Raw genomic sequence first — 22657 nt, forward strand, 5'->3', positions numbered from 1 at the left:
TCGCTGTGGACGTATGCAGGGCAACCGAACAGTGTGAATATGGTGTTCAGGGCTTTAATGACTGTGGCCGCGGTCATGTCAGGGCAGGGGATGGCGAATGGGAAGTGGGAGTATTCGTCCACCACATTAAGGAAGTATGTGTTGCGGTCGGTGGAGGGGAGGGGTCCTTTGAAATCCAGACTAAGGCGTTCAAAGGGGCGGGAAGCCTTAATCAGGTGCGCACCATCCGGCCTGAAAAAATGCGGTTTGCACTCTGCGCAGATGTGGCAGTTCCTTGTGACTGTACGGACCTCCTCCAAAGAGTATGGGAGGTTGCGGGACTTAATAAAGTGGTAGAACAGAGTGACCCCCGGGTGGCAGAGGTCCTCGTGGAGGGTTTGGAGGCTGTTAATTTGTGCGTTGGCACATGTGCCGCGGGATAGGGCATCGGACGGCTCGTTCAGCTTTCCGGGACGATACAAGATCTCGTAGTTGAAGGTGGAGAGCTCGATCCTCCACCTTAAGATCTTGTAGTTTTTGATTTTGCCCCGCTGTGCATTATCAAACATGAAGGCTACCGACCGTTGGTATCAGGAGTGAATCTCCTGCCGGCCAGGTAATGCCTCCAATGTCGCACCGCTTCCACTATGGCTTGGGCTTCCTTTTCCACTGAGGAGTGGCGGATTTCTGAAGCGTGGAGGGTTCTGGAGAAAAAGGCCACGGGTCTGCCCGCTTGGTTAAGGGTGGCCGCTAGAGCTACGTCGGAGGCGTCGCTCTCGACCTGGAAGGGGAGGGACTCTGCGTGCATCGTGGCCTTTGCGATATCCTCTTTGATGCGGCTGAAGGCCTGGCAAGCCTCTGTTGACAGAGGGAAGGCCGTGGTCTGTATTAGGGGGCGGGCCTTGTCTGCATACTGGGGGACCCACTGGGCGTAGTATGAAAAGAACCCCAGGCAGCGTTTTAGGGCTTTTGAGCAGTGCGGGAGGGGAAACTCCATGAGGGAGCGCATACGTTCGGGGTCGGGGCCTATTATCCCATTGCGCACTACGTAGCCCAGGATGGCTAGCCGGTTGGTGCTAAAAACGCACTTGTCCTCCTTGTACGTGAGGTTCAAGGCTTTAGCGGTCTGGAGGAATTTTTGGAGGTTGGCGTCGTGGTCCTGCTGATCGTGGCCGCAGATGGTTACATTGTCGAGATACGGGAACGTGGCCCGCAACCCATGTTGATCAACCATTCGGTCCATCTCTCGTTGGAAGACCGCGACCCCGTTTGTGACGCCAAATGGGACCCTTAGGAAGTGGTATAATCGCCCGTCTGCCTCGAAGGCTGTGTACTTGCGGTCACTTGGGCGGATGGGGAGCTGATGGTAGGCGGACTTGAGGTCCACGGTGGAGAAGACCTTATATTGGGCAATCCGATTGACCATGTCGGATATGCGGGGGAGAGGGTACGCGTCTAGTTGTGTGTACCTGTTGATGGTCTGGCTATAGTCTATGACCATCTTTTGCTTCTCCCCTGTCTTTACTACTACCACCTGTGCTCTCCAGGGACTATTGCTGGCCTGGATTATGCCTTCCTTCAGTAGCCGCTGGACTTCGGACCGAATGAAGGTCCGGTCCTGGGCGCTGTACCGTCTGCTCCTAGTGGCGACGGGTTTGCAATCCGGGGTGAGGTTTGCAAACAACGATGGGGGCTGAACCTTGAGGGTTGCAAGGCTGCAGATAGTGAGTGGGGGTATTGGGCCGCCGAATTTGAAAGTTAGGTTCTGTAGATTGCACTTGAAGTCTAATCCCAGTAATGTGGGGGCGCAGAGTTGGGGGAAGGACATAGAGCCTGTAGTTTTTGAACTCCCTCCCTTGCACCGTTAGGGTAACTATGCAGAAGCCTTTGATCTGTACGGAGTGGGATCCTGCAGCTAGGGAAATCTTTTGTGCGCTGGGACGGATGGTCAAAGAACAGAGTCTTACCGTGTCGGTGTGGATAAAGCTCTGTGCTCCCGGAGTCGACCAGGCATGGTGTCTCGTGCCCGTTTATCAGCACCGTTGTAGTCGTCGTCTGGAGCGTCCGGGGCCATGCTTGGTCTAGCGTCATTGAAGCCAGCCATGGTTGAGCGTCTTCTTCGAACCCCGTGGAGCCGTCGACACTGGGGTCCGTTGTTGCCGTCCAAGATGGCGTCGGGGGTGAACAAGATGGCTGTCCCATGCATCGCACATGGCTGGGGGGTCACAAGATGGCGGCGGGGGTGGACAAAATGGCCGCCCCCATGCGTCGTACAGGTCTGGGGTGGTCCAAGATGGCGGCGCCCCTCCTCCCCTCGTGGTGGCCTGGACCCAAAATGGCGGCGCCTGCGGGTCGCATATGGGGCGCTGGGGAGCGTTAGGAACACGCAGGACTCCCTCTTCTCTGGGGACAGCGGTGGCCGGGACCCAAGGTGGTTGCGCCTGCGGGTCGTACATGGGGCACTGGGGGGGTTGGGGAGTGTAAAAGGCATGCAGGGCTCCCTGTTCTCCTGGGACCGCGGCGACCTCCCGGGACCGGCACAGCGCCGCAAAATGGCCCTTTTTCCTGCAGATCGCTGCGCGGGCCGGGCAGCGCTGTCAGGGGTGTTTCGCCTGGCCGCAGAACTAGCAGCGGGCTCCCCCGGTGCAACTTGGCGTTTGAACCGCGCAAGCCTGTGGGGTGTCCGGGGGGGGGGGGGGGGGGTTTGTCGCGACGGGTGCGTACGGAGCCCAATGGGCTGCCGCGCGGTCGGGGCCGTAGACGCGGGTGTTTCACGCGGCCACGTCTAGGGACGCTGCTAGGGCCCGTGCCTCTGAGTCCTAGCGACTCTTTTTCTAAAAGTCTTTGGCAGATTTGGGAGGAGTTCATACCAGCCACAAAAGCATCGCGCATTAACATGTCAGTGTGTTCATTTGCGTTCACCGGCGGGCAGCTGCAGGCCCGTCCCAAAATTAGTAGCGCGGCATAGAATTCATCGATCGATTCTCCGGGACTTTGCCGTCTCGTTGCGAGTTGATAGCGAGCGTAGATCTGGTTTACTGGGCGGACATAGAGACTTTTTAGTGCTGCGAACGCTGTCTGGAAATCCTCTGCGTCTTCGATGAGAGAGAAAATCTCCGTGCTTAACCTCGAGTGCAGGACCTGTAGTTTTTGGTCTTCTGTGACCCGGCCGGGGGCCGTTCTGAGGTAGGCCTCAAAACAAGTCTGCCAGTGCTTGAAAGCTGCTGCTGCGTTCGGGCTGATCCTCAGGCATTCCGGGATGATCCTGAGCTCCCTAGTCCTTTAGTCACGCTTAATAAATTGTAGCGCACAAAGACTCCGAGAGACGAATAGAGTGAAGTCGATGAGGCTTTATTAAGCGTGACTGTTCCCCCGCAGTTCAGTAGTAGACTGCCTGCGGGGGAGGACTCCTGGTTCTTATACTCCGCCTTCAGGGCGGAGCTAGAGGTCAACGGCCAACCAGGACCCGGGATCTGTCAGCCAATGACATCACGGCTTCAGTCCCACATGACCCCTAATGCATACTACCACACCCAGGAAGCGTAGGACCGCCTTCTTGTCCTCTGGGGTCTTCATTGTGTTGATGGCCTTGACTTTGTCCGAGTCTGGTTTCACACCCTGCTGGGAGATCTGATCACCCAGAAACTTAATTGACGACATGTCAAAGGAGCATTTGGTTTTATTTAATTTCAGGCCGTTGGCATGTATGCACCTGAAGACTTGTTGTAGACGAGAAACATGTTCCTCTGGGGTCGTGGATCATATGACGTCGTCAACATAAACCCGCACACCGTCCCGCACACAGTCAATGCCCTCTAGCATTTGCTCCATTATTCGATGAAAGATTTCGGAGGCCGAAACAATACCAAATGGCATGCGGTTGTAGCAATATCTTCAAAAGGGTGTATTAAACGTGCGGAGGTTCCTGCTGGACTCGTCCAGTTGTATCTGCCAGAAGCCACGTGATGCATCCAGCTTTGTAAATAATTTGGCTTGTGCCATCTCACTCGTCAGCTCCTCCCACTTCGGGATCGGGTAGTGTTCCCTCAATGTTGCGGTTCAGATCCTTGGGATCGATACAAATGCGCAGTTCTCCAGAGGGCTTCTTGACACAGACCATCGAGCTGACCCAGTCAGTTGGTTCCGTCGCCTTGGATATTATTCCCTGATCTTGGAGCGCCTGCAGTTGCGCCTTTAGACGGTCTTTTAGGGGCGCCGCCACCCGGCGTGGCGCATGGATGACAGGCGTGGCACCAGGCCTGAGCAGAATTTTATAGCAGTAGGGCAGTGTACCCATCCCACTGAACACATCCGGATATTGTAATAGTAGCTCCTCAATGTCGGCCTGAAGAGTGATGTTGGCAGAGGACATGGCATGTACACGCTGGACGAGATGGAGTAGCGTGCATGCATGGGTACCAAGCAGAGAAGCCTTGCCTGGCTTGACGATCTCAAACCGCAAAGTGGCCTTGATGGCCCTGTTGGATACTTGCAGGTGACAGGACCCTAACGCAGTGATGGGATTGCCATTGTAGTCGAGCAACTGGCAGGCCGACGGAAGAATTGTTGGCTGCCTTTGGATATGAGCAAGATCTGCTTCAGATACGAGATTGGCCGAAGCACCGGTGTCCAGCTTGAACCGGATGCTGCAATCGGTGACTTGTACTGTAGCACGCCGCTCATCCGCATAATCCACATTGGAGGATGGGTGTGCGTGTTGCTGAATGCGAGGAGGCCTTGTCATGCATGGTGATGATGCCCACTCGATATGGGGATTCCGGGCAGTCGTCCTCTGGATCCGTGACGGGATCAGGTTCCAAATCCAGCAGCCCTTGCTGCACACTTCGAACGCGTCTGCGTTGGAACTGATATCACTCACCCCCTGTTGGAGGTGCAGATCTGCACAAAGTCGCATAATGGCCAAGCTTCTTGCAGTTGAGACATCGCCTGCCTCTTGCAGGGGATTGCCGCTTTAAATGGGCGGTGCTGCAGTTCGGGCACATCACCACATCAACGTCGTGACGCTCGGTGCGTCGTCGCACAGGTGCAGTGCGGTCAGCCGCCGCTCGCACCTGCGCAGTGTAGCCTTCGCCGCTTCGTTCTCCCGACCATGGTGCGCATGCGTGGGACCCCTGGGAAAGTGCACAAAATAGCCGCCTTCATCGATGCTCAGGCGCCGCATTCGGGCGATGGCCTGCACGCTCTCAGCCTCATGGGAGGCAAGTTGTTCCTTCTCTGCCGACTTTAGGCAGGAATAGCGACTTTTCGCCTGTTCCTGGACTTTGCATGTCTCGATGGCTGCTGGCAGGGTCATATTTTTAATTTTTAGGAGCAGCTCCCGCAGGGCGTCGGAGTGGATGCCAGACACTATCTGATCCCTTATGAGGGAGTCAGCGGTGTCACCGTAGTTGCAGGATTGCGCTAGAATGCGAAGATGAGTGAGAAAAGACTGGAAAGGCTCATCCTTACCCTGAAAGCGCTGCTGGAAGACAACGCCCGGAGCTTTCATTCGACTCGACCACAGTGACTTTCGAATTTGGCTAAGACGGTCTGGAACTTGGTGTTGTCCTCACCATCTGCAAAAGTGAGCGAATTGAAGATTTGGATGGCCTGGTCCCCCGCAGTCGATAGTAGCAGCGCGATGTTTCGGGCATCGGACACACTTTTGAGGACCGAGTCCTCAAGGTATAGACTGAATTTCTGCTTGAAGACCCACTAGTTGCCACCAAGGTTCCCGGAGATCCAGAGCTGTGGAGGTGCCTGGGTCTTTTCCATGCCACTGGAAGGCAGATGCTGGATCGTCAGTGAATTTTCAAAGGTAAATTACTTAGAAGCAGTAGCCACTCCTGGTATCATGTCGTGTTATTCACCCTGGGGTAACACTGACTGCAACACGATGCAGTGAAATGATCAAGCATACACCAAATGTAGGCGTTGGTTCAATAAGATTTATTGAACTTCAGTAACGAAGCACACAGCTGCCTGTGGGTTGACTCTCTATTACTCTAAGTAAACTAACATTAACTATCTAGACCAGGCTAGCTCTGATCCACGTGTAGAAGGTGTTGAATGATTGGTGCACCCTGACTGTCACTACAGTTGTCACCAGTGGAAAGAGGCAGAGTGCTGATGCCTTGTGTTTTATAGTTGGAAGCCCCCCCCCCCCTCTGGTGTTCTGTCGTGTTCTGTTCTGTATGTTGATTGGCTCACCTGGGTGTCTGTCACTGCCTGGGTGCATATTATGACACTCCTAACCTGCTGGTACTCTTCTAGAACTTAGGTAATTTTGGAAAATCATAACCAGCACATCCATTGTGCCTGCAACTTTTAGAATCCTAGTATGTAAGCCATTGGGTCCTTGGGATTTTTCAGATTTTAGTCCCTTCGGTTTCTCCAGTAGATTTTCTCTGCTGATATTAATTAAACTAAGCATCTCGCTCCTCACTCTTATTAATCTCTTGATTACTACCTAGGTCTAGTATATAATTTATTACTGTGAAAGTAGACACAAAATATTTGTTCAGTGTCTCTGTCCATGATCATTTCTCCTGTCTCTGCCTCGGAGGGATGAATATTTATTTTACTTTATCTCCTTTTCATATAATTGTATATCCTCTTACTATCTGTTTTTATTTTCCTCGTGAGTTGACTCACAGTTTCCTTTCACAATCTCCACATAGCATTAATAAAAATAGTTTCAGTGCATTGCAGTGTTCCTGAAAATATCCATCAAGAATTACATTGTCAGGGATGTGGCCTTTTGGCAAAAGTACAATAAACATAGTTATTTACATCACTTTCAGTTGAGCACTCTCTCTTCCAGTTTGTGAAAGGATAAATCTATATATACCCTCCCCAAATGTTTTAATCTCCTGAATGACACACAACTGAGGCCAGGGAGAAGACTCCCAGTTGTGTTTTTTTACAGCACCGGGACCAGATTCCAATTTATATTGATGAGATCCCAACAATCTATCAATTTTGTAAACTGTGAGGAAAGGATACTTTGCCCCAGGAGTGATTCCAGTGATTCCGAGGGATCTTTTATGTTAAAACAAACTTCATTATTAACATAGAATTTACCCCATTAACAGCCAAGAAAAAAAACAGCTTTTCAATTAACATAAAACAGTTCTTACAAAATAAACAGACCGCTTACTTTCCCATCTACTTCTAAAATTTCAATTAAGCAAAATCCACACACACGGGTCAAATGCCACTTATTAATAAAGTTAACGCTTAGTGGCTTACAGATTTATTCACTAAGTTCTTTGTAGAGAAGCTTTCAGAAGTCAGTCTGAGAAACACTCCTCCTTTCCTCCGAATCCAGAGCAGAACTCTAAAAAATAATGACTCTGAAAACAGACGCGGGGTAGGGCTGAAAAATGAAAGTAAAACAGTCCCCCACGAACCTACCCTTCATCCTGTGGTGGTTCTCAAAGACACCGAGTGACCCAGGATGTAGCTTCCATGCATGCTCCCAGAGTAGCGGACACACACATGCATGATTCAGAGGCAATGATTGCACACAATCTGAATATTCAGGGAGTTGAAACCCCTCCTGTTAACATAGGACACTCCCTGATACCCCGGTGCTCACAGGATGACATGCGTGCCATGGATCGCCCCCTGGACCTGGGGCATCCTGGCGATGGAAGCAAATTCTGCAGCCCGGCATCTTGGTGAGCCTGATCCAGCTGAAATGTGATATGATTGGATGCCAGGCATACAGAGCATCCATAACCTCCCAGATGCACTTGTGGGCGGACATTTTGTGCTATGCCACAACGGTCCCCGCTTCAGCCCTGGAACAAACTAGTGGCATAAACGTTCAGGGCTGCAGTGACCTTCATGGCCACCGGGAGTGGGTATCATCCTCCTCCATAGGGTGCCATGGAAGTGTCTCCAGATACAGCTCCTTGAAGCTAGTGTTCCAGAGCTGGAGCGGCGGCTGGAGACACTGTGGAGCATCCGCGAGTCGGAGAGCATAGTGGATAACACGTATAGAGAGATGGTCACACCGCAGGCTCAGACTCCGCAGGAAGGGCATGGGTGACCACCAGACAGAGCAAGAGAGCAAGGCAGGTATTGCAGAAATCTCCTGTGGCCATTCCCCTGCAGAACTGATATACCGCTTTGGATACTGCTGAGGGGAATGGCCTCTCAGGGGAAAACAGCAACAGCCAAACTTGTGGCACCACGGTTGGTTCTGCTGCAGAGGGGAGGGGTGATAAGTGTGACAGTGCAATAGTTATAGGGGATTCAATTGTAAGGGGAATAGACAGGCATTTCTGTGGCCGCAAACGAGACTCCAGGATGGTATGTTGCCTCCCTGGTCCTGGGGTCAAGGATGTCTCTGAGCGGGTACAGGACATTCTAGAGGGGAAGGGTGAACAGCCAGTGGTCATGGTACACATCGGTACAAACGACATAGGTAAAAAAAGGGGTGAGGTCCAAAAAGCAGAATACAGGGAGCTAGGACGGAAGTTAAGAAATCGGACCTCGAAGGTAGTGATCTCAGGATTACTACCGGTGCCACCTGCGAGTCAGAGTAGAAATGACAGGATATATAGGATGAATACGTGGCTGAAGGGATGGTGTCAGGGTAAGGGTTTCAGATTCCTGGGGCATTGGGACCAGTTCTGGGGGAGGTGGGACCTGTATAAACTGGACGGGTTATACCTGGGCAGGACTGGAACTGATGGCCATGGGGGGCTATTTGCTAGAGCGGTTGAGGAGTGTTTAAACTAATGTGGCAGGGGGATGGGAACCGATGCAGGAAGTCGGAAGGTAGTAAAAAAGGGACAGAAACAAAAGGCAGTAAGGGGGTGTGGTAGTACCAGGTATTGCGGTACCTAAGAGGCTGATGACCATTGGTTAGACCCAGGAGTTTACCATTGGCTGTTGTTACGTAGCTCCGCCCTGACAGGCGGAGGGAGTATAAGAAACTGTGCCGTCCCAGCAGCCTTCACTTTCTGTACCGAAGCTGCTGGGGAACAAGTTCAAGTAGATTAAAGCCTTCAGTTATCAAATCACTTCGTCTTGAGTGGGATTGCACATCAGGGGGAAAGTGTAAGGCAGAGAAGCCATAGTCAAAAATCAAAAAGGGCGACAGTACAAGATACAGTGACTGAGGGAAGCTCAGTGCATAAGCCTAGTAATGCTAAAAGGAATAAAACGGGAAGTAAAAACATAAATGGAAAGCAACGCGAAAGGTTGTTATCTGAAGATATGGGTTCAACGGCAAGGAAAATTAGGAGAAAAGTTAAGAGAAAAAATAACTTAGGAGAGGTTACTGATCAAGGTGGACTGAGTGCTGAATTTGGTGCATTTGAGTGCTACAGTGAGAGTTTGATGACTGAGGGAGTATAAGGCTTCATTTTTATCTAAAGTCTAGTCTTTTATTTAGTTAATTAACTTAAAAGTTGCTGTTTGGTTTAGGAAAAGGTGAATTTTCAATCAGCTTTAAACAAAGCTTCTACTTGTAGGCACTTGCAGCTGGAGCTTGTTAATTAGTTAATTGGATTAGGCCAGTTTTCAGAGGCTAGATTCACAGTATAAAAGTGATCCCCTACAGTGCAAACAAAGTCTGCACTGAGGGCTGAATTTGGTGCATTTGAGTGCTATAGTGAGAGTTTGGTGACTGAGGGAGTGCTGAATTTGGTGCATTTGTGTGCTATAGTGAGAGTTTGGTGACTGAGGGAGTTAGGTGAGGAGGGAGTAAGGTGCTCCTTTCATTTTGTTTCCTACATTTCCGCAAAGAGTGAGAAGAGAGCCAGGAGTTTACAGAGAGTGAAGCTGACTGGGAGCAGAGTCGGAGGGCGGAGAACCAGTTGGTCCACAGGGCAGCTATATTCTGTAAGGTAAGAGGGGATGGAGGCTAGGCCAGTTGCATGCTCCTCCTGTAGGATGTGGGTGGTAAGGGATACCACCGGTGTCCCCACTGACTATACCTGCGGGAAGTGCACCCAACTCCAGCTCCTCAAAGACCGTGTTAGGGAACTGGAGCTGAAGTTGAATGAACTTCAGATCATCCGGGAGACAGAGTGGGTGATAGAGAAGAGTTACAGGGAGGTAACCACACCCAAGGTACAGGACAAGAATAGCTGGGTTACAGTCAGGGGGGAAAAAAAAACCAGGCAGACAGTGCAGGGATCCCTCGTGGCCGTTCCCCTTCAAAACAAGTATACTGTTTTGGATGCTGTTGGGGGGGGGGGGATGACCTACCGGGGGAAGGCCCTAGTGGCCAGGTCTCTGGCACTGAGTCTGGCTCTGGGGCTCAGAAGGGAAGGGGGAGAATAGAAAAGCAATAGTTGTAGGAGATTCAATGGTTAGGGGAATAGATAGGGGATTCTGTGGTCGCGAGCGAGACTCCCGGAAGGTATGTTGCCTCCCGGGTGCCAGGGCCAGGGATGTCTCGGATCGTATCTTCAGGATCCTTAAGGGGGAGGGGGAGCAGCCAGAAGTCGTGGTGCACATTGGTACCAACGACGTAGGTAGGAAAAGGGGCTTGGGGGTAATAAATGAGTTTAGGGGGTTAGGCTGGAAGTTAAAAGCCAGGACAGACAGAGTTGTCATCTCTGGTTTGTTGCCGGTGCCACGTGATAGCGAGGCTAGGAATAGGGAGAGAGTGCAGCTGAACACGTGGCTGCAGGAATGGTGTAGGAGGGAGGGCTTCAGGTATTTGGATAATTGGAGCGCATTTTGGGGAAGGTGGGACCTGCACAAGCAGGACAGGTTGCATCTGAACCAGAGGGGCACCAATATCCTGAGAGGGAGATTTTCTAGTACTCTTCGGGAGGGTTTAATGAAATTTGGCAGGGGAATGGTAACCAGATTTGTAGTCCAGCAACTAAGGTAGCCGATATTCAGGACGCCAAAGCGTGTAATGAGGCAGTGGAGAAGGGAACACTGACAAAGGAGAGTACTTGCAGGCACGGAGATGGGTTGAAGTGTGTATGCTTCAACGCAAGAAGCATCAGGAATAAGGTGGGTGAACTTAAGGCATGGATCGGTACTTGGGACTACGATGTGGTGACCATCACGGAAACTTGGATAGAAGAGGGGCAGAAATGGTTGTTGGAGGTCCCTGGTTAGAGATGTTTCAATAAGATTAGGGAGGGTGGTAAAAGAGGTGGGGGGTGGCATTGTTAATTGGAGATAGTATAACAGCTACAGAAAGGCAGTTCGAGGAGTATCAGCCTACTGAGGTAGTATGGGTTGAAGTCAGAAATAGGAAAGGAGCAGTCACCTTGTTAGGGGTTTTCTATAGGCCCCCCAATAGTAGCAGAGATGTGGAGGAACAGATTTGGAAACAGATTTTGGAAAGGTGCAGAAGTCACAGGGTAGTAGTCATGGGTGACTTTAACTTCCCAAACATTGAGTGGAAACTCTTTAGATCAAATAGTTTGGATGGGGTGCTGTTTGTGCAGTGTGTCCAGGAAGCTTTTCTAACACAGTATGTAGATTGTCCGACCAGAGGAGGGGCAATATTGGATTTAGTACTTGGTAATGAACCAGGGCAAGTGATAGATTTGTTAGTGGGGGAGCATTTTGGAGATAGTGACCACAATTCTGTGACTTGCACTTTAGTAATGGAGAGGGATAGGTGCATGCAACAGGGCAAGGTTTACAATTGGGGGAAGGGTAAATACCATGTTGTCAGACAAGAATTGAAGTGCATAAGTTGGGAACATAGACTGTCACGGAAGGATACAAGTGAAATGTGGAACTTGTTCAAGGAACAGGTGCTACGTGTCCTTGATATGTATGTCCCTGTCAGGCAGGGAAGAGATGGTCGAGTGAGGGAACCATGGTTGACAAGAGAGGTTGAATGTCTTGTTAAGAGGAAAAAGGAGACTTATGTAAGGCTGAGGAAACAAGGTTCAGTTGGAGGGATACAAGATAGCCAGGAGGGAACTGAAGAAAGGGATTAGGAGAGTTAAGAGAGGGCATGAACAATCTTTGGCGGGTAGGATCAAGGAAAACCCCAAGGCCTGTTACGCATATGTGAGAAATACGAGAATGACTAGAGCGAGGGTAGATCCGATCAAGGACAGTAGCGGGAGATTGTGTATGGAGTCTGAAGAGATAGGAGAGGTCTTGAACGAGTACTTTTCTTCTGTATTTACAAATGAAAGGGGCCATATTGTTGGAGAGGACAGTGTGAAACAGACTGGTAAGCTCGAGGAAATACTTGTTAGGAAGGAAGATGAGTTGGGCATTTTGAAAAACTTGAGGATAGACAAGTCCCCCGGGCCTGACAGGATATATCCAAGGATTCTATGGGAAGCAAGAGATGAAATTGCAGAGCCGTTGGCAATGATCTTTTCGTCCTCACTGTCAACAGGGGTGGTACCAGGGGATTGGAGAGTGGCGAATGTCGTGCCCCTGTTCAAAAAAGGGAATAGGGATAACCCTGGGAATTACAGGCCAGTTAGCCTTACTTCGGTGGTAGGAACCGTAATGGAAAGGGTACTGAAGGATAGGATTTCTGAGCATCTGGAAAGACACTGCTTGATTAGGGATAGTCAGCACGGATTTGTGAGGGGTAGGTCTTGCCTTACAAGTCTTATTGAATTCTTTGAGGAGCTAACCAAGAATGTGGATGAAGGTAAAGCAGTGGATGTAGTGTACATGGATTTTAGTAAGGCATTTGATAAGGTTCCCCATGGTAGGCTTCTGCAGAAAGTAAGGAGGCATGGGATAGTGGGAAATTTGGCCAGTTGGATAACAAACTGGCTAACCGATAGAAGTCAGAGAGTGGTGGTGGATGGCAAATATTCAGCCTGGATCCCAGTGGCGTACCGCAAGGATCAGTTCTGGGTCCTCTGCTGTTTGTGATTTTCATTAATGACTTGGATGAGGGAGTTGAGGGGTGGGTCAGTAAATTTGCAGACGATACGAAGATTGGTGGAGTTGTGGATAGTGAGGAGGGCTGTTGTCGGCTGCAAAGAGACATAGATAGGATGCAGAGCTGGGCTGAGAAGTGGCAGATGGCGTTGAACCCTGAAAAGTGTGAGGTTGTCCATTTTGGAAGGACAAATATGAATGCAGAATACAGGGTTAACGGTAGAGTTCTTGGCAATACGGAGGAGCAGAGAGATCTTGGGGTCTATGTTCATACATCTTTGAAAGTTGCCACTCAAGTGGATAGAGCTGTGAAGAAGGTCTATGGTGTGCTCGCGTTCATTAACAGAGGGATTGAATTTAAGAGCCGCGAGGTGATGATGCAGCTGTACAAAACTTTGGTAAGGCCACATTTGGAGTACTGTGTACAGTTCTGGTCGCCTCATTTTAGGAAGGATGTGGAAGCTTTGGAAAAGGTGCAAAGGAGATTTACCAGGATGTTGCCTGGAATGGAGAGTAGGTCTTACGAGGAAAGGTTCAGGGTGCTAGGCCTTTTCTCATTAGAACGGAGAAGGATGAGGGGCGACTTGATAGAGGTTTAGAAGATGATCAGGGGAATAGATAGAGTAGACAGTCAGAGACTTTTTCCCCGGGTGGAACAAACCCATTACAAGGGGACATAAATTTAAGGTGAATGGTGGAAGATATAGGGGGGGGATGTCAGAGGTAGGTTCTTTACCCAGAGACTAGTGGGGGCATGGAATGCACTGCCTGTGGAAGTAGTTGAGTCGGAAACATTAGGGACCTTCAAGCAGCTATTGGATAGGTACATGGATTACGGTAAAATGATAGTGTAGATTTATTTGTTTTTAAGGGCAGCACGGTAGCATTGTGGATAGCACAATTGCTTCACAGCTCCAGGGTCCCAAGTTCGATTCCGGCTTGGGTCACTGTCTGTGCGGAGTCTGCACATCCTCCCAGTGTCTGCGTGGGTTTCCTCCGGGTGCTCCTGTTTCCTCCCACAGTCCAAAGATGTGCAGGTTAGGTGGATTGGCCATGATAAATTGCCCTGATAGTGTCCAAAATTGCCCTTAGTGTTGGGTGGGGTTACTGGGGATAGGGTGGAGGTGTTGACCTTGGGTAGGGTGCTCTTTCCAAGAGCCGGTGCAGACTCGATGGGCCGAATGGCCTCCTTCTGCACTGTAAATTCTATGATAATCTATGATTAATCTAGGACAAAGGTTCGGCACAACATCGTGAGCCGAAGGGCCTGTTCTGTGCTGTCTTTTTCTATGTTCTATGAGTTTGCACATTCTCCCTGTGTTTGCGTGGGTTTCACCCCTGCAACCCAAAGATGTGCAGGCTAGGTGGATTGGCCACTTAATTGCCCCTTAATTGGAAAAAATGAATTGGGTACTTTAACATTTTTTTTTTTTTTAAATCATGTGTTTGAAATCTCCACAAAGGCGGACTGAGCCATCCGGCTTAAGGATGGGCACAACAGGTGCTGCCCACTCTGCAAATTGGACCGGTTTTATTATTCCCTCACACTCTAAACGTTTTATTTCCATATCGACTTTCTGCCTTGATGCGAAGGGTACTAGTCGGGCCTTGTAGAATTTTGGGACTGCCTCTGGATCTACATGCAATGTCGCCTTTGCTCCCTTTATTGTTCCAAGCCCTTCTCGGAAAACCTCTGGGTATTTGCACAGGAGTTCGCTCAGGCGGCCATTTTCCAGCTGGAAAATGTTTACCCAATCCAGCTGGATCTCTTTTAGCCAGTTTCATCCCAATCAGTTTGGGCCCACACATTTAACTACCATTAAAGGCAGCCTAACTAGTTGCTCTCCATAAGCCACAGTTACATGCGTTGTGCCCAACACTCTCAGTGGTTCCCCTGTGTATGTCCTCAGTTTTGCCGAGGTCCTGGTTAGGAAGAAGGGTTGGAGTAGTGAGAATTTTATTCAATACTGTTTCCCCTATCACTGATACGGCTGCTCCAGTGTCGACTTCCATCAGTGTGGGATGTCCATTCAATCTTATGGATAATTTAATGGGTTTTGATGTCACCATCGTTACACAATTTAGTTGTTCCTCGTCAGAGGTAGGTGGGGCTTCTAGGGTATGCATTCTCCTGTACCCTGGCCTATGTGATCTTCTCCAAGATGTTGGTTTTGGGTTTCTATTTCTCCTTTCTGGCTCTGACCTCTGGCAACAACTTCAATATTTTGCCGGGTGAAAGGCTGCAGGGGCTGCCGTCTGTCTGGATCTAATTTTCCTTTGCTTGGGAGGGCTTCTGCAATTGTGCCTGGTTAACTTAGTATCCAAGTCGTTTCTGAGGGTGGCTATGCAGTTGCCTATCCCCCAGCAGTAGTCCCTTAACTCAGTTCCACTGGTATGGGCGTCTACCTCCATCGGAGTACCCTGTAACTCATGCGTTCCGTTTGTCACTTTTTCTAGGGACAAAGCCAGCTGCAATGCTTGTTTGCAATCCAGCTCAGCCTCTGCTAACAGACATTTCTGTATTGCTAAATTATTTATTCCACATACCAAACGATCTCAGGGCATCTTTTTTAGCGTCAGGCCAAATTCGCAAGCCTCTGCTAATTGCCTTAATCTTGTTAAAAAGTTTGTAACTGACTCCCCAGTGTCTTGGAATGCTAAGTAAAACCGGTACCTTCACAGGATTAGAGGTGGCTTAGGGTCATAGTACTCTTTTACTAAGTCCGTCAATTCCTGGAAAGTTTTCGAGTCCGGTGCCTCCGGAAAAGAGAGACTGCGCATATTGGCAAAGGCTGCTGGCCCACACGCAGTCAGCAGAATGGCCCATTGCTTTTCATCCAGAATTCTATCGTTTGTTCTAAAGAAGTACTTCATCCGCTCTACATATTGGGCCCAGTCTTCCACTGCAGGGTCAAAAGGGTCCAACTCTCCGAATAAAGGCATTTTGCCTGTCAGTGGCTTACCCTCAATATGCGGCAGATGACGACGAGCAGGTTTCTTCGGGTCGTTCCGTTTTCTTCATTGCCACTGTAATAAGTCCACGGAGGCAGAAGTCCTGTCACCAGAATTACTTTTATTTACAAACCCAACAGCTGAACCACCATGACCATTCAGTCTGCTGTCTACACCGGGAGTGTCAAGGATCTGACACTCCCTGTTATATACACAGAAAGGGGTTCTCTGATTGGTCCACTAATCAGGGAACTCGTATTCTAATTGGCCAATCTCAAAGGCCTGGCCTAAGTCATTACAGTGCCCACAATTTTCTACATCATAGGATGTGCATTCCATATGGTTGAGCTGCCCTGTTATGCCTTCACTTTACAAAATATTCATGATATACTGGAGACTAGAATGTGGAAAGTAGAATTACTCACCAGCTACTCTCCAATCAGCTCCTTCCACTGTGTTAATGTCAAGTTTTATTACTAACATCACATTTCAAGCTCTGCCTGTTCTCTCCTTCCCACCAGTAGCACATATGCCCAACTCAGCTCTTTCTCCTTCCTGTCGATCTCTTCTTATGCCCAGCTCAGCTCTCTCTCCTTTCTGTCGATCTCCAATTGGCTACCTAATTATTTTCTTAATGATTTTTAAGTTATTGCCTCTTGTCACCACCACTTAATATACTATTTTAAACCTTAATAATATAATAAACCTCACCACTTAAAAATAAAATCAAACCATAGATTCACCAGCTTCTTATGTCCTTTCTGTTTGCATCCCTCTGATAAAGCTTTACCAATGCTAATTAACCTTACTACCATTAACAACGCTTACAAATACTGATAAACCCAATAATATTCAATACACCTACTAGTGATAATAGATCTTACGTGAAAATAGTAGATGGGATTCTCGGGATGTGAGCAGTGGAGTGACTGCATTTTGTCAAGTTCAGTCTCTGCTCGTCTTTTAATTCTTTATTTTATCCAAGTGCACATTTCATAATTGTCTTATTTTTGGGATACATGTCATGTACTATGTCCCTAGATGATCCTGATCAGAGATTTTCAATGAGGAGCGGAGTTAAATCATAGAGGATCCTCCTTTGACCGTGACAGTCGGAGTTGGCTGGGGTGGGACCCAGCTTGCAGTGACGTTGCTCCTGGTGAGCGGGCTTTCACTCCAGCAGTGCAGTGTGTATTAGAATGTTTGCTGTCATTGAGAATGTTGTTCTAGATGAGGATCACGGCTCATGGTGCAGGTCTTTGAACCTCACTTTGAGGAACTGCGCGGTATCCTTGGGAGAATGGTTGAGATGCTGGAGAGCATGCTGGTATTTAAAGAGCACTTTCCCTGGTAAGGGCCCGCCTTCATTTCATTGTGATCCTGCTGCATGGTGTGCCATCTATCCTGAGGTAGGGGCTGGACAAAGGGTGTCCATGAGCCCGGTCACTTACGAAAAGTAGGAGGAAAGTTCCTGATTCAGTTTGAAAATTGGTTGCCATGCTTTAGTAATTTTGATCTGGAGGCTGGGTGTCTCAGGTTCGACATAGTACAGTGTATCCGATCTTCAAAGCCTGGGATTGGTTGCCCCCCCCCCCTTCCCGTCCACTGGCCCTAAGTTATGCTGTCCTCGATGCTCATCGTGAGGGGTTGGAGGTGGTCGATCGTATTGAGACATTGTGATGAACGTAGGAATTTCAGATATATTGTATTATAAGAATGTGGTGAAGCAAGGGTTAAAAGATTGGGTTAAAGTGTGTTTGACTGCTGCAGTCATGTTTTTAAAAGAATCTTAGTTTGAAAGACAACAACGCTTTTGGGAGCCAGAGGTGCAATTAACCACAGTAAAAAAAGTTAATTTTTTTTTTACTCCATCGTAGAGGAGTTAATTAGATCTCAGCTTGGTGAGATAATGACATTGTTGGGTGGAGTTATACATCAGGCATTTTGAGAAAGCATTTTCAGTTCAGTTCTGAGCTAAATGAAACTGTCCTGAAGTGAGGCAGTTCTGCTCTCACTAGTTTAGTGAAAAAGAGATGAACAGTCTTTAAAGCAGTGCAAACTTCTCTGAGGACAAGGTGGGCTGAAACCAGCCAGTTGAAACAACTTTTGAAGACATACAGCCAGTGTTAGATATTTTCTGTAAAGCAGTGTCAAGAGATCTGTTTCTCAAAAAATATCCCAGTAAAGCAGGTATTCAAAGAACAAAGACCAATACAGCACAGGAACAGGTTCTTCAGCCCTCCAAGCCTGTCCGGTCATGATACCAACCTTGGCCAAAACCCTCAACACTTCCTTGTGCCGTATCCCTCTATACCCATCCTAGCCATGTATTTGTTAAGATGCCTTTTGAACGCCGTTAATGTATCTGCTTCCACAACCTCCGCTAGCATAGCATTCCAGGCACTCACCACCCTCTGTGTAAAAAAAGTACAAAGAGCAATACAGCACAGGAACAGGCCCTTCGGCCCTCCATTTTTTTCAATAGAATTTACAGTGCAGAAGGAGGCCATTCGGTCCATCGAGTCTGCACCAATCCTTGGAAAGAGCACCCTACTTAAGCCCATGCCTCCACTCTATTCCCGCAAACCCAGTAACCCGACCTAACCTTTTGGACACTGAGTGGCAATTTAGGCCAATCCATCTAACCTACACCTCTTTGGACTGTGAGAGGAAACCTGAGCACCCGGAGGAAACCCAGGCAGACACGGGGGGAACGTGCAGACTCCACACAGTGACCCAAGCCGGGAATTGAACCTGGAACCCTGGAGCTGTGAAGCAACAGTGCTAACCACTGTGCTACAGTGCCATTGGTATTTAAGGTGGATTGAGAGCTGAGATGATTGATTTGTTTAAGTGAAAATAAAGATAGCAATTAAGGGTATTGTATTCACTATATTGAATGATATTGTTTGTGGGGTAATTCTAAGCTATTTTTAGCTGTAGTTAAAGATTTTAATATTGTGTTAGTAATAAAGTTTGTTTTGATATACTATTTCCCTATTTTTTTCATGCAATCACTCCTGGAGCGAAGTATCCTTTCCTCGCAGTCTTACAAAATTAACGTAAAATATTGTTTTTTTTTGTCCAGTATCCTAGCCACTGTTGGGGTCTGATCTGGGATCGTAATTAAATCTCCTCCCAACCGGGGCCTCGGCTGCGGATCGCTTGAGCATCAGGGTGGTGGCATGGTGGAAGTGAAGGTGCTTTGTTCGTTGGTGTCCTCAAGAAATCCTGAGGAGTGTTCGATGATCCTGTCATGGCTTTGGCCTTTTCTTTTTTTTTATATAGACATTTTATTGAGGTATTTATGGTTTTACAACAACAACAAAATAAACAATATACATGAATCTATAAACATAGTGCAAAAGCCGTCTTCCTCCCTTACAGGTCCCACCTTTACTAACCCCCTATTCTAAACTAAGCTAACCCCCAGCCCCCCCACCTTCTGCTGACGGTTAATTTTCCGCAAAGAAGTCGACGAACGGCTTTCACCTCCAGGTGAACCCTAACATTGACCCTCTCAAGGCAAACTTGATTTTCTCCAGACAGAGAAAGCTAGCCATGTCAGTTAGCCAGGTCTCCGAGTTCGGTGGCTTTGAGTCCCTCCAAGCTAATAATATCCGTCTCCCGGCTACCAGAGAGGCAAAGGCCAGAACGTCTGCCTCTTTCTCCCCCTGGAATCCCGGATGGCTTTGGCCTTTTCAAGCGACATAGATGATGTTATTATCCTGCAATTCTTCAATAATCCTGGACATTACTCCCATGATTTTTAAAAATATTTTAATTCAAATTTTGACTTACACAACAGAAACGAATAAAACACAGATGCATGCATAAAACCCCCCAAAACATAAACTAACCCCATACACAGCCCAATCCCTCCCCTTCTCCTTGTCCCCCTCCCCCTCTAAGCAACTAATGGTGACCAATTCCTTGAACTAAACAATAACGGCTGCCATCTCCAGTACAAACCCTCAGTTGCTCCCCTCACAGTGTTCTTTACGTTCTCAAGGTACAGGAACTCCATCAGATCTCCCAGCCACACTGATGCACTGGCAGAGATCCAAACCTCCATCCCAGTGGTACTCGCCTCCGAGCAATCAGCGAAACGATCGGCCCCCACACCCGTCTGCAGCTCCGGCGAGTCTCACACCGCAAATATGTCCATGCAGGGACAAGGCTCCATCTCAATTTTCAGAATCGCCGATATGGTGCTGAAGAAGAAGACCTAGAAACCCACAGACTTGGGGCAAGACCAGAACATGTGCACGTGGTTAGCCGGACCGCTTGAGCAGCGCTCACACTTGTCTTCCACCACTGCAAAGAAGCGACTCATTGTGGACTTAGCCAGGTGCACCCTATAAATTACTTTGAGTTGGATTAAACTAAGCCTCGTGCATGAGGACCAGCGGTTCACCCTGGATTGGCACAGGGCCTCACTCCACACCTCGTCATCCAATATGAGCTCTAACTCCTCCTCCCATCTAGTCTTAACCCTCTCCACCAACACTGAATCCCCTGACATAATCCATCCATAAATACCTGAAGTGCTCGCTTCCGCCGACCCTACGAGCAAATTGATCCTCTCCATTAGAGAGGTTGGGGGCATCATGGGAAATGTTCGGAAAATCCGTTTCGCAAAGCTGCAAACTTGTAAATATCTGAATAGGTCTGAGCATGAGAGCCCAAACTTTTCCATCATTCATTGGGTTAAGGGGATAGGGTGGAAGTGAGGGCTTAAGTGGGTCGGTGCAGACTCGATGGGCCGAATGGCCTCCTTCTGCACGGTATGTTCTATGTTCTAATTCCTCTAGACTGGTAAACCGTCGCTCCAGCACCAGATCACCCATTCTCTGCAGTCCTTTCCCCTCCCACCCCTCAAAAGTAGCACCAATCTCAGCGGTTCGAACAGATGGTCAGCACAGATAGGAGCCAGCTTCGACACTGACCCCAATTTAAAATGTTGTCAGAATTGTCTCCATATCTTCAAAGTGGAGACAACCACTGAATTTGCCAAATACTTTCTGAGTATGGAGGCGAGGGAATGTGGACAAGGTGCAGTATGCTTCCCGTGTTGTTTAATTGCTTTAACTTGTCTTGATACCTGTTTGCAATAAAATACATTTTTTTTAAAAGAGAATGGGGGCGAGTCCGTCGCTAATGCCCACAGACAAGACACTCTACACAACTTCAATTCCATATGGCTCCCAGATCACTTCGCCAACACACCTTCTCTGCATTAGCTGCCCAGTAGTAAAATATCAGGTTCGGCAATGCCAAGCCCTCTGAGCAGTGTGCTGTTATAAATCCTGGTCCAGTCTGGTGGTCTATGGGAGGTTCCCTTTATTGTACCAGGGTGGGGAATTCGTTCTTACCCCCCCTCCTCCCCCACCGCAACCCTCCCAGGGTGCCCAATTATTTTTGGTGATTGGGTGTCCCCGGCTGGGGCTGGCTGATCTGTTTTTAGTGTAAATGGGGGTGGTGCACTGCCCTGGGTGTGGTTGGTGCAGTGCAGGATCGGCTGAAGTATAGGTTTTGGGGTGTGCTAGAGGTCCTGGGAATAGTGATTCCTGTGTGTAAAAAATGTGCTGGGCTAGGACTAGTTTGGGGGCCATGGTGATAGCAGCATTGCCAATGGCTCCGAGTAGCTATTCAGGGAGCCCGGTGGTGCAATCCATGGTGACTCGGGTGAGAATAAGTGGGTTCTTTCAGGGAGTAACAGATGAGTGTGAGAAGTGTGGGTGCGGGCCAGTGAATCATGCGCACGTGTTTTGGGGTTGCGAAAAATTGGGAAGATTCTGGGCAGGAGTGTTCGCGGTCTTAACCAGGATAGTGGAGGAGGAGGTGGACCCGGACACTTTGGTAGTGATATTTGGGGTTTCAGAGAAGCCGGAGCTCATGGAGAGGAGGAAGGCCGATGTCATGGCCTTCGCCTCTCTGATTGCACAGTGGCAAATTTTACTGGAGTGGCGGTCGGCATCGCCATCGGGGGTAGCGGCTTGGTTGGGTGACCTGTACGACTTTCTGCGGTTGGAGACGATAAAGTATTAATTAAGGGGCTCTGCAGGGGTGTTTGAGAAAAGGTGGGGGATGTTTGTGACCGTGTTTGAGGAGCTGTTCGTCGCAGAGGCGGGGTGGGGGGGAATTTGTACAGGCTGTATAGTATATTGCTGGGAAGTATGCTTCCCGTGTTGTTTAATTGCTGTAACTTGTTTTGATACCTGTTTGTAATAAAATACATTTTTTTTAAAAGAGAATGGGGGCAAGGCCGTCGCTAACGCCCACAGACCAGACCCTCTACACAACTTCAATTCCATATGGCTCCCAGATCACTTCGCCAACACAACACCTTCTATGCATTAGCTGCCCAGTAGTAAAATATCAGGTTCGGCAATGCCAAGCCCTCTGAGCAGTGTGCTGTTATAAATCCTGGTCCAGTCCCCCCACCACCTCCCCCAATGGTTGGGAAGCTTTCTTGTTTGAATGAGCTGCTTGTTCGCTTCTTCATTAATTGGCGATTGGTGTAAGCCAGGTGAATGGTGGACCCATGGTGGGGTCCCGATTCTTTGTTGCCCAGTGAGGCACTCCTGGTAGTTTAGGTTCTCTTTGGTTTTTCTTGGGAGGTGTTGATGCCACTGATCATAATCCAAAATATGCATGGGCGGCATGGTGGCACAGTGGCTAGCACGGTTGCCTCACGCCGCCGAGGACTCGGGTTCGATCTCAGTTCCCAGTCACTGTCTGTGTGAAGTTTGCACATTCTCCCCTTGTCTGCGTGGGTCTCACCCCCACAACCGAAAGATGTGCAGGGGAGATGGATTGGCCACGCTAAAATTGTGCCCTTAATTGGAAAAAACATTTTAAACATTTTAAA

The 22657-nt window shown here is 48.8% G+C and overlaps 1 long non-coding RNA gene across 2 annotated transcripts in view; it reads left to right on the forward strand.

Annotated features, from left to right (window-relative positions):
* Nucleotides 1–22657, forward strand: part of LOC140421092 (uncharacterized) — a 71247-nt gene that overhangs the window by 12846 nt on the left and 35744 nt on the right. For both annotated transcript variants that reach the window (XR_011946666.1, XR_011946667.1), the window contains exon 2: nt 18872–19084. This is a non-coding gene — a long non-coding RNA (uncharacterized lncRNA). The remainder of the gene's footprint in view (nt 1–18871; nt 19085–22657) is intronic.

This window comes from Scyliorhinus torazame, chromosome 5 (genome assembly GCF_047496885.1).
Source record: "Scyliorhinus torazame isolate Kashiwa2021f chromosome 5, sScyTor2.1, whole genome shotgun sequence".
NCBI lineage: Eukaryota > Metazoa > Chordata > Chondrichthyes > Carcharhiniformes > Scyliorhinidae > Scyliorhinus > Scyliorhinus torazame.